The sequence below is a fragment of the Coffea arabica genome, chromosome 6c, assembly GCF_036785885.1.
Source record: "Coffea arabica cultivar ET-39 chromosome 6c, Coffea Arabica ET-39 HiFi, whole genome shotgun sequence".
NCBI lineage: Eukaryota > Viridiplantae > Streptophyta > Magnoliopsida > Gentianales > Rubiaceae > Coffea > Coffea arabica.
In genome coordinates, this window is record NC_092320.1 from 46,088,072 (window position 1) to 46,098,341 (window position 10,270).

The 10,270-nt window shown below is 38.8% G+C and overlaps 1 long non-coding RNA gene across 1 annotated transcript; it reads right to left on the bottom strand.

Moving 5' to 3' along the window:
- Positions 1 to 911: 911 nt before the first annotated feature.
- LOC140008072 (uncharacterized) lies at positions 912 to 3,440 on the bottom strand. Its single transcript, XR_011815485.1, has 3 exons — positions 3,261 to 3,440; positions 1,845 to 1,905; positions 912 to 1,105 (listed from the first exon to the last, which is right to left on the bottom strand). It is a non-coding gene; the product is annotated as an uncharacterized lncRNA (long non-coding RNA).
- Positions 3,441 to 10,270: the final 6,830 nt, after the last annotated feature.

Here is a 10,270-nt window from a genome sequence, read left to right on the forward strand (position 1 = left end):
AACCAAATAGAACATGCAAAAAGGGCTCAATTCGCATAACTAGCCCTAAGTTGAAAGAAAAGTCTCAGATATTTGAAAATTTTAAAACATGGCTTAGCCTCAAGTCGAAAATTTTTACCCCTGCCGGGTGCTTGGAAACACAACAGGCAAAGCCACACAAATACGAATAAGTTCAAAAGCAAGGTCAAAGCAGGGTTCAAACATATAAGTTCAAAAATAGATTCAATTATTTCAAGTTCAAGAAGCACGGGTACAAATAAGAACTCACTCGACTAGCCTATACCCAGCAATTCACATTCTCAAACAGTCGCCGAATTCAAATCCACATATAGGTCATATTACTCATGTGTAAAAATCAAATCAGGTCTATTACATGTACGTAAGAGCACACTCGCCAAAACAAGTTCAAGTCCTAAATGAGCTCATTTTAGTCTGTCTCAGACAGTTCAAGTATTGCAAACCCCTTTGATCAGTCCAATAACAAGGTTACATGTTAGAATCATCCACGCTTTAACCTTTCCATCAAAACTCACCTCAAGTGCAATCAAGATACAGACCCTTATTCTAACGCACTTTACTATATGATACCCAAGTACAAGAATCCACAATAAGACAATTCACAACTCGAGCCGGCCGGTCCCAAGAGCAAACCATCCATATTAGAGATTCCCACCTGGCATAACTAACTAAGGTCTCCAACAATAGACAATCGTTCCACACTTAACAAGTTAATTCCCACAGTCCGAGAACCTTCTCCCGGCACGAGCTCAAAAGGAGCTCTGATACCATCTGTGACGACCCCACCTCCCCCTAAGGCGTACCAAAGGGTTCGGCGGACCGCCTGCCCAGCTCTCGCCAGGACTCACTCACTATCTCTATCGAATAATGTACACACAACCATGAACCATAAATAACAATCCCAATTCAAGCTTATAATTTACATTGATAGAAATCGAGGTACAAAGTCTCAATATACTCAAACTGGTTCAAGGCGTATACAATCCAAATACAAAACATTCTATTCGAGGAATAGCACGAGTACAAGTCAAAAATCAAACAACTAGTCTATGCTAGACTTTACATATCTCGCACCTCGCTCGTACCCCTGAAAGGAAAACAAATGGAGTGGAATGAGCTAAAAGCCCAGTGAGGTTCCAAATAGCAAATTGACCATTATTTATAAGTACGAGTTTTCGTTATAGCCAAGTAACGAGCATAAAGTGTTCATGAAGTGTTCATAAATGTGAACAGTAACACGTCAAGTAGCAATCTTAAAATGAGCGAGTGTAAAAGTTTTTCAAAAGAAACAATAATCCAACAAACAATAAGTATTCCAAAGCATAAGGATACGGATGGCTCTCAGGAGCCAAATTCCCCTTTGCATTACCAGAAGCTTGATCACGTAGTAGTTGACACTCCGTCAACTTTCAAGTAAGTAACCAATCCAGTAGAACACCACTTAAACGACTCTCCGTCCACCGTTCAACCCCCAGCTGGGCCCAAAATCCTCAAGAACATGGGTGGTAATACTCGAGTATACCGATTAGTCGAGGAGATATCACTCCACTCGACAATACAAGAGACCCAGGGTTCGTTACCCAATCGACCAAGCCCTTGCCGGCTCGACTAGAGTAACTCGCCACAGGGTTTCTGGAATTCCAGGAAGTGCGCGCATCATAATCAAGTATATCAAGTCAATTGCAACAATAAACAAGTATATCACGTAAGGGCAAGTGCGATAAAGTACACTCTTACCCTTACAATTCACGTATATAACATGTAATCAGATTGGTCACGTATCAAGTTCAAGTATCAAGTTCAATTTGGTATTTGAAAGCACTCACCAAAAGATATAGTGCCTTTACTGGTCACTTTCAGGTTATACTCCGGGTTCGGAGTCCAAATCTGCGATAAAACTCAGTTTGAGAACTTTGAAACATGACTAAGATTCGAAACTTAGACGTTTCGTTCAATAAAATCAAGAAATTGAAATTCACTCGGATGGTAGTCGTGAAACACTTGCTCGCTTTTTAAATGGTAAAACTTTGTAACATTTATACTTGAAATTGTCTTGCAAGTTGAAGTACAAGGAAAACATACTTCGAGCAATCATTATTTCATTTCTCAAGGGTACAAGTTCGGCCAAGTCCTTACTTATATACCTCGAAACAAGAAGACTCAAGTACCCTAGATGGTTCAAGTACTATTCATATCAATTCGACCCAAGTCGCAAGTGTATTTATATAGTCCTCGAGCGTAAATTCGGGCAGCATGCCCTTTGTGTTTACCTAATTTTCCAGCCTTTTAGGCTTCATTGTTTTTCTCAAACACAACCCAACATTACATATCTCAACAATTCAAGCCAAAAGCCGTTCCATAGGCTCACAATATCATAAAAACAAGATTCACAACAATTACAAGTGCAGAAATTTAACTTAGTACAAGACAGATTTGACGTACAATTGCGGAAATAACATATCCGAGGCTACGCTTATTGGATTGAGGCATAACCTATGCCGTTTCGAAGCTAAGACACAGGGCTACAATATTCATGAGGTCACTTAGTCCAGTTTCTAATGTAACTTGGTCAAATTCTCGGATTACTAAACCAGAAACCAAATCGTCGGCTGTTTAAACGCAGAACACTGTAATGGACAAAACTCAGTGTACACAAGTCCGAATCAGGTGTTCTTAGAGGCATTTTAAAGCTACTTCAGAGCACTACAACTTTCATGTTTTGGTCCAGAGCTAAATCAGAATGGATCCTGGTCAAAAATCGTGATAAACTGGACTCAACTGAAGAAACGGACTACTGGGAAATTCTTAAAGCAGTAGGGGTATTTTGGACTTTTCACGTTCTGTGTTGCTCCGATTGAGCTGAAATTTTTTAGGCACCTATAAAACACCATTCTCTACAACTTTCCTTCTTTGACCAAAGGCCAATTCGGCCTCTAACATACAGATACAATTTCGGACAGAATGCTTGGGAAATTTTCCAGAAATCTGGAATTTTTAGCTCTAAGTGTAGTTTCCTCAAATTTCTGGTTCCAATCACCACTAAACAACCTTATATAACTTTAATTGCAACATTCATGCATCATACATCAACTTGAGCAGAAAATCAGGAACCCTAGTTCATCAAATAAATTGGGGAAAACTACTAAAACATGCTAATCATCCATAATCTCACCCTAAAATCAAGTTGCCCATCTTAATTTAACCAAATTAAAAGCAAAACTTGGAGAGATAATCTCTCTTACCTTGAGTAGAGGTCACTAAGAGTAGTCCAAGCTTCCTTCCTTCAAAAACTTACCACAAATCAACACTTAGTCACTCAAGAACAAGTTTAATCGGTTTACTTTGTTTATTTTCTCACTAAGTTGTTGGATTTGAAGATGAAATGGAAGGTTTGCTCTCTTGTTTTTCCTCTCTCTCACTCACGGTTCTTCAGCAGCAAAATGAAGAGGAATGAAGCTAAGTGTTGGTCTTATAAGAAGTAAGAAGGTTAGAGTTAATTATGACCACAAATTTCTACTAACACTTGGACTAATCTTGTCCACTAATTTTTCTCTTTCTTCCCCTTGCTTCTTAGCCACAAATTTCGGTCCTTCTTAGCTGAATATAAGAAGATATTTTGGCTTAAATATCAATGAGCTTGTGGTGCAAGAAAGTGGTAGTCCAATGGTGCGTTCAAACGGTAGTGCGCGGGACCCGCCGGTTCGCGCCGTTTTCTTAAAAACTCACGTACTAGGTTTTTTTCTTTCCATTCACTAACCTTGTCTCATGGCTACTACTCACATATTATTTCTCACTTAAAAGTCACTTTTAATCATCAAATTGATCCTTGGCTAGTATCGAAAATTCATCCGGCGGAAAAATCGAAAAACCCTAATTTTGCTCAAATCTTGAAACCGAAGTGTAAAACCCTATTTCCAGGTTCATCTGCACTTATTGTTGAACGATTGGGTAGTAGGGCCTTAATAAATAATAATTTTCAAATAAAAGGAAATTTTTAAGAAAACGTGAGGAATTTTCCAATTCCAATGATTAAATTTAGGGTTTCAATCAAAATGTGAGAGATTTAGGAGAACCGGTTAGTCACAAGTAAACTAGGGTTTTTGATTAAAACATTAGGGTTTCTAGTCTTTTAAAACAAAATAAGGTTTTAAATCAAACCCAAAGAAATACACTTTAATATTTTCTTCACAAACAACCTCCTAATATTCGGGATGTTACAGTATATCTCTTCCAAGTCTTGTCTTTGAGGTAAAAATTTTATCATGACCCTTGTTCCTTTAAATTTTGGGTTTAAGATGTTATTTAGATCATGCTGTAGCTTGATTACAAGATAAACAAGATGTTGTGATGATTCTTGGAGGTTTTCCCCTTTTTATTTCATGAACTAGGGCTTGATGAAATTCTACCCAACTTGTTGTATGATGCTTGTATGTTACAATTAATGTTGTATAAGATGTTTTGGTAGTGTGAGAAGAGAGAAATTGGGGAAAGTTGCACTAAAAACTACAAATTTCAGATTTCTGGAAATTCTAGCTTACATTCTGTCCGAATTTGTATCTGTGTGTTAGAGGCCGAATTGGCCTTGGGTCAAAGAAGGAAAGTTGTAGAGAATGGTATTTTGTAGGTACCTGTAAAATTTCAGCTCAATCGGAGCAACGTAGGTCGTGAAAAGTCCAAAATACCCTTACTGTTTTAAGTATTTCCTAAGCAGTCCGTGTGATCAGTTAAGTCCAGTTTATCCCATTTTTTTGACTAGGATCCATTATGATTTAGTGTTTTACCAAAACTTGAAAGTTGTAGTGTTCTGAATTAGATTTCAAATGCCTCTAAGAACACCTGATTCGGACTTGTGTACTCTGAGTTATGTCCATTACAGTGTTCTGCGTTTAAACAGCCGACGAATTGGTTTCTGGTTTAGTAATTCGAGAATTTGACCAAGTTACATTAGAAACTGGACTAAGTGACCTTCATTAAGATTTCAGCCCTGAGTCTTAGCTTCGAAACGGAATAGGTTGCTTCTTAATCCGATAAGCGTAGCCTCGGATAAGTTATTTCCGCTTTCATACGTCAAATCTGTCTTTTGCTAAATTGAATTTCTGCACTTGTTATTACTGTATTTCTTATTCTTATGATATTGTGAGCCTATGGAACGGCTCTTGACTTGAATTGCTTATGTGTGATGTTGGGTTGTGGTTGAGGAAAAATAATGAAGCCAAAATGGCTGGAAAATTAGGTAAACACAAAGGGCGTGCTGCCCAAATTTTCGCCCGAGGGCTAGGTTTCTATTTGAACTTGTATACCTTTGTTAGGCCAATACCATGACCGGTTTTCCATTTTAAAACATGATTTTTCATCCTTGGGTTCAAACGACCCTCTTCTTACTTGAAAGTCATCTTTACACGTTTTACTCTTAATTAGTCGGGTTTCTTTGTTTCCCTTAAATGTTTTGCTCGATAAACTATAATAATGTTCTCTTGTTCAACCTTAGGTTTCATTGGTGATTAAGGGTAATATCCGGAAGGATATTTTGCACGATATTTTGCATTTCTAGGTGAGTGTTCCTTATTTGATTCTATGGCTTGTTGTTATCATTTGCTAATGTGTTAAGTGCTTTTAATGATTTCCAAAATGAGCTTTCTAGGCGAGTGTGTACTTTATCGCACTCGACCTAAATAACTGTGCAATTTTCAAGAATTTAATGATTGAAATGTTACTTGCGCATGAATGTAAGCCTTTTGGGTTGAACTGGCCATTGCCCCTTGTTACCGGTCGTCTCGAGCCAGAAGCGGACTCGGTCGGGCGATTAGGGACTTGGGTGAACGTTTGGTATACTCGAGTATTACCCTGTAGGTTGGTGGAGACTGGCCAACGGCCAGGACGGGGGTGAATGAATGAATGAATGAACGAACGAACGAACGAGGGTTTATTGATAAACGAAAAATGCATTTTCAAATGATTGGAGGAATAAGGGGAAATGTCAGGAGGACGAATGAACGAAATAACGAATTGCTCCTTGTGAGCCGTATCCTTTTAATGAATGTGTTACTATCGCTTTCCATTGTAAATGTTTCTTGAATTATTGATACTCCATGTTTAATGTATTGGATTGATTATCTGATTATGTCTTCGGAACCTCACTGGGCTTTTAGCTCATTCCTTTAGTTTTGTTTTCCTTACAGGGGAAGGCGAGCGAGGACGTGAGCTTGAGATAGACTAGCCAATCTAGTTTTGTTTCTTTTGTTTCTTTTGTAGTGGTTCTCGCCTAGTGCTTGGCACGGGCTGGACGTATGAAGGATTGAGAACCCTTGTATATTTGATGTTTATATTCGCTTTTGGGTTGACAATGTATATAAGTTCCGCTTTAAGTTTGGATCAATGCCCTATTTATTCTAGTGATTTATTTCAATTTTTAATTGAGGACTGTAGCGAACGACTGAGTCCCGGCGAGAGCTGGGCAGGCGGCCCGCCGAACCCTCTGGTACGCCTTAGGGGGAGGTGGGGTCGTTACATCAACTATGATGCTCAACTCCTCGACGTCCTGGGTCAAAGTGTGATTAGCGTCCCCCAACTGGCGACGCTCGTCGTCTCAGGACAGAACTAACTCGTTAGCGTAGGCATATGTGACCCTACACTGACATCGGGGATACCTATCAGCTGGTGTATAATGTATACGAGGTCCCCCGCCTCGTGGCCTATAGAAGATGGACCTAAGAGGCTCTACATGTCCATTAGCCACTCCGTTACCATTAGCATGTCCGTTTCCGTTTTCCATTCCTGCAAAATAACCAAGAATCCAAAAGTTAATACTTAAATAGCTAACTTGCTCAAGTACTACTTAAGATATGTCTAATCAACTCACTTCCTAACTTTTAAAAGGTTCAGGGTTTCTAACATATCTAATATATCTTTCAAATAATTTTCCTAACCTAGGCTCTGATACCAACTGTGACGGCCCCACTTCTCCCTAAGGCGAACCAGAGGGTTGGCAGGTCGCCTGCCTAACTCTCGCCATGACTCACGCAAGGAAACCGACTAAACCCTTTCCACGTATAACTTAAACCAAAACAAAATTCATCACCTGAACAAGGCAAACCTTTAAACGACCAGAATACTAGGAACACATTAACTTCAGAGATAACATTGCCATTGGACGTCTGAATGTTCACTCTTAAGTACACCTCCAACCAGTTTAACACATAACTATATTTATACATTACAAACCACAAAGTGAACTCATAAAGTTCAAATACATTCATACAAGCCAAAACTTAGGGTTTACACTTTTCCAGTTTCAAGTGACAACCCAAGACAAAAGATACATAGTCCTATTCGAAATAACATTTACAAAAGCTAAAGGTAGACTTCAAGTCTCTGGATTGCCAAAACCTGTTCAGGAAAACAAATAACGTGGGTTGAGCTTAAAGCTCAGTGGTGCCCCAAACATGCAATCATATAAGACAAATAGCAAATAATAACTCCAAACTTAAACTCAACAAGTAGGAAAGCGTTTAACAGCGCAGAGTAGGATACAGGGCTCTCAGGAGCCATTTTCCACAAGCTTGAACAAAATTAATCGTAGTTGACCCTCTATCAACTCTCACTATCTAAGGTCCATGTAGATTCGTTATTTTTCCTTAAAACGCTCCAACCAACTTACTCGCACCGGGCCCGTCCTTCACACGAGAGAGTTTGGTATTACTCGAGTATACCTTTTATAGCCTAGTCGAGGGATTCACCCAATGATGTCACACAAGTGGTTACCAAGTCAGGATAAGAGGCCCTCCCACCCTAAGGTGTGGTACATTCCCCTGCCTGGTGGATTAGTTGACGAGTCCACGCTCCAGTCAACAGTTGCAAGGTTTTGGTACTTGAGTTAGGATAAGAGGCCCTCCCACCCTCAAGTGTCGTACATTCCCCCACTCAGTACTTAATTAGTGCAAGCATGATATTCGAGTAAACATTTCAAACAATTCATCACTCGAAAGGGCTAATGCGATAAAGTACACACTGCCCACTTCGATGGATCAGCAAAACCACATTCCAATTATCACATAACAATCAAGAAAGCACTTTAACAAATTAATCATAGAACAAGCACGGACACTCACCAAAAGTGAAGCTCAAAAGTCAAGCTGGGAATCGAAGTCCACGTCCTCGCTAAACCCTAAAAGACCAAGTTAAAAACTATAAGTTTTACTATATAAACTCTTGGTTTATAAATATAAAAGATTATCTGGTTTATAACTAGTTTATTTTCTCGGAATAAATCAATAATCCTCTTAGAATTAAAACTAATAAAAGTGATAGTGTCGCGCCCCATTTTTTGATAAAATAAATAAATGGTTTAAAAATGTATTTTGTTATTGGAAAATGAATCGTGATTTAAAAGAAAAATGGGTCTAAATGGGACTTTTGAAAATGCGACGATTTGACCCAAGAAAAATAGTTCAAAAAGGGTTTTTTATATGAGAAATGGAGTCGCCACTTGGTATAGAGTTAGGGCATACCAAGTCACCCAAAAAGTGAATTTTTTAAGGAAAAAAAGTAAGAAACCCTTTTGAACGACTCCTAGTCCACGCAAACAAAGAAAAAGATTCGGGAGTCACATTTGACGAAGGGGAAGGCAAGGATAAAAATCCAAGGCACCCCTTCGACCTAGCCAAGGCTAGTTGCGTTGATTTAATCAAAGATTTTCTTATTTTAATCAAAGAATTTATTACATTTGGATGTGCTACATGAATGCAAACCCTAGACCTAGGGGTATTGGGGGAAATTTCTCTTCAAAGGTTAAGTGGTGCCAATCACATTAATTGTGAAGCCCAATAACGATCCTTTTGAAGAGGCCACGAATAATGCGAGTGGGATGCAAATGAATGGAATGCATGTATGCAATGTGAGGACATGAGTTTGAAAAAGTAATAAAAGACAATAATATGTAAGTGAAAATGTGCACGTGAGTGGGCAAGGTGCGGTATGTGAAATGATAATATGAAGTGCATGTGTGCAAGTGAAGAAAAAAGTGTTCGTGTGCAAGTGAAGGGATAAAAGGTGTACGTGTGCAAATGGGAGGAAAAAATGAAAGTGTAATGATAGAGTGGATGCATGAACCTAGGGAATTCATGCATATTGGGTACGGGGAGACCTAAATCGTGACTCGATTTGCCCTTTGATAGAGAGGATACAAGCGTGCTAAGGCTTAGAAAAAGCCACACTCGTCTATATCCCATATTTAAGGGGACTCTCAAGCAAATGAACCCTATAACTAGCATGAAATGCAAAATTCCTAAAATGGAGGGAAAGGGGTTCGAGGATCATGCCAAATGATAAAACTAAGGAAAATGCGTGATATGTAGTGAACAAGCAAATGATGTACTAACGAGGGAAAAACCCTAAGGGTCTAGCGTTGGACTAGCCCATTCTATGAATTCCTACTAGCGTTGGACTAGTGGAAACGGGACAATGAACCACGACTAGCGTTGGACTAGTGTGGTGACGTGCATTCATCCATCTATGACTATATAAAGCAAGTAGACATGCCAAACAATCAAAAAAAAACATGTAGCACATAACACTTAGCATGCTCGACTAGATGCAAAAACCTAATAAAGCGATTAACACGTAGCATGTAGGCATGCAATCAAACTAATGAACCCATTACATTTGCTAGCTAGGCACACGTCTTCAGTAGGTCTTCGTCAAATGCTCTCCAAGCCCTATCTATTACAAGCCAAGAGGTGTACACATACCCCATAAATAAAATAAAAGAAAACTTAATAAAATAAAAGTAAATGAAACGAATGAAAGGAATTAAAGAAAAGTAAAGAAAGCCAAGTAGACATGCAATTCACTTAGCACGTTGGGATCACATAGAGAGAGACGAAAAAGATAAAAGAAAGTTATACCTCCCCCATTCGTGAAGCTAGTAAAAGGAAAAATATGGCTTCAAAACAATAAAGGGGTCAAGGCACCAATTTAAAAGTAAAATAGTGAAGTGCAAACAAAATCATCAAATTTATCACAATTTGCAACTTAAATGAAAACCCGTAAAGCATAAAGACCAAGAAAACGAAATAACCCCTCCAATTCCCAAAGATAGCAACTATTAGGGATCCAAAAGTATCTTAACCAATCACCCAAGTCCCAATGAAACATTTTGGGAACTTTAAAGGCCCATAAACAAAGAAAAAGTCAAACAATGGATCTCATTGCAACTCTCCTAGGACCTAATTGCAAGAAAATGGAATGTAATTGG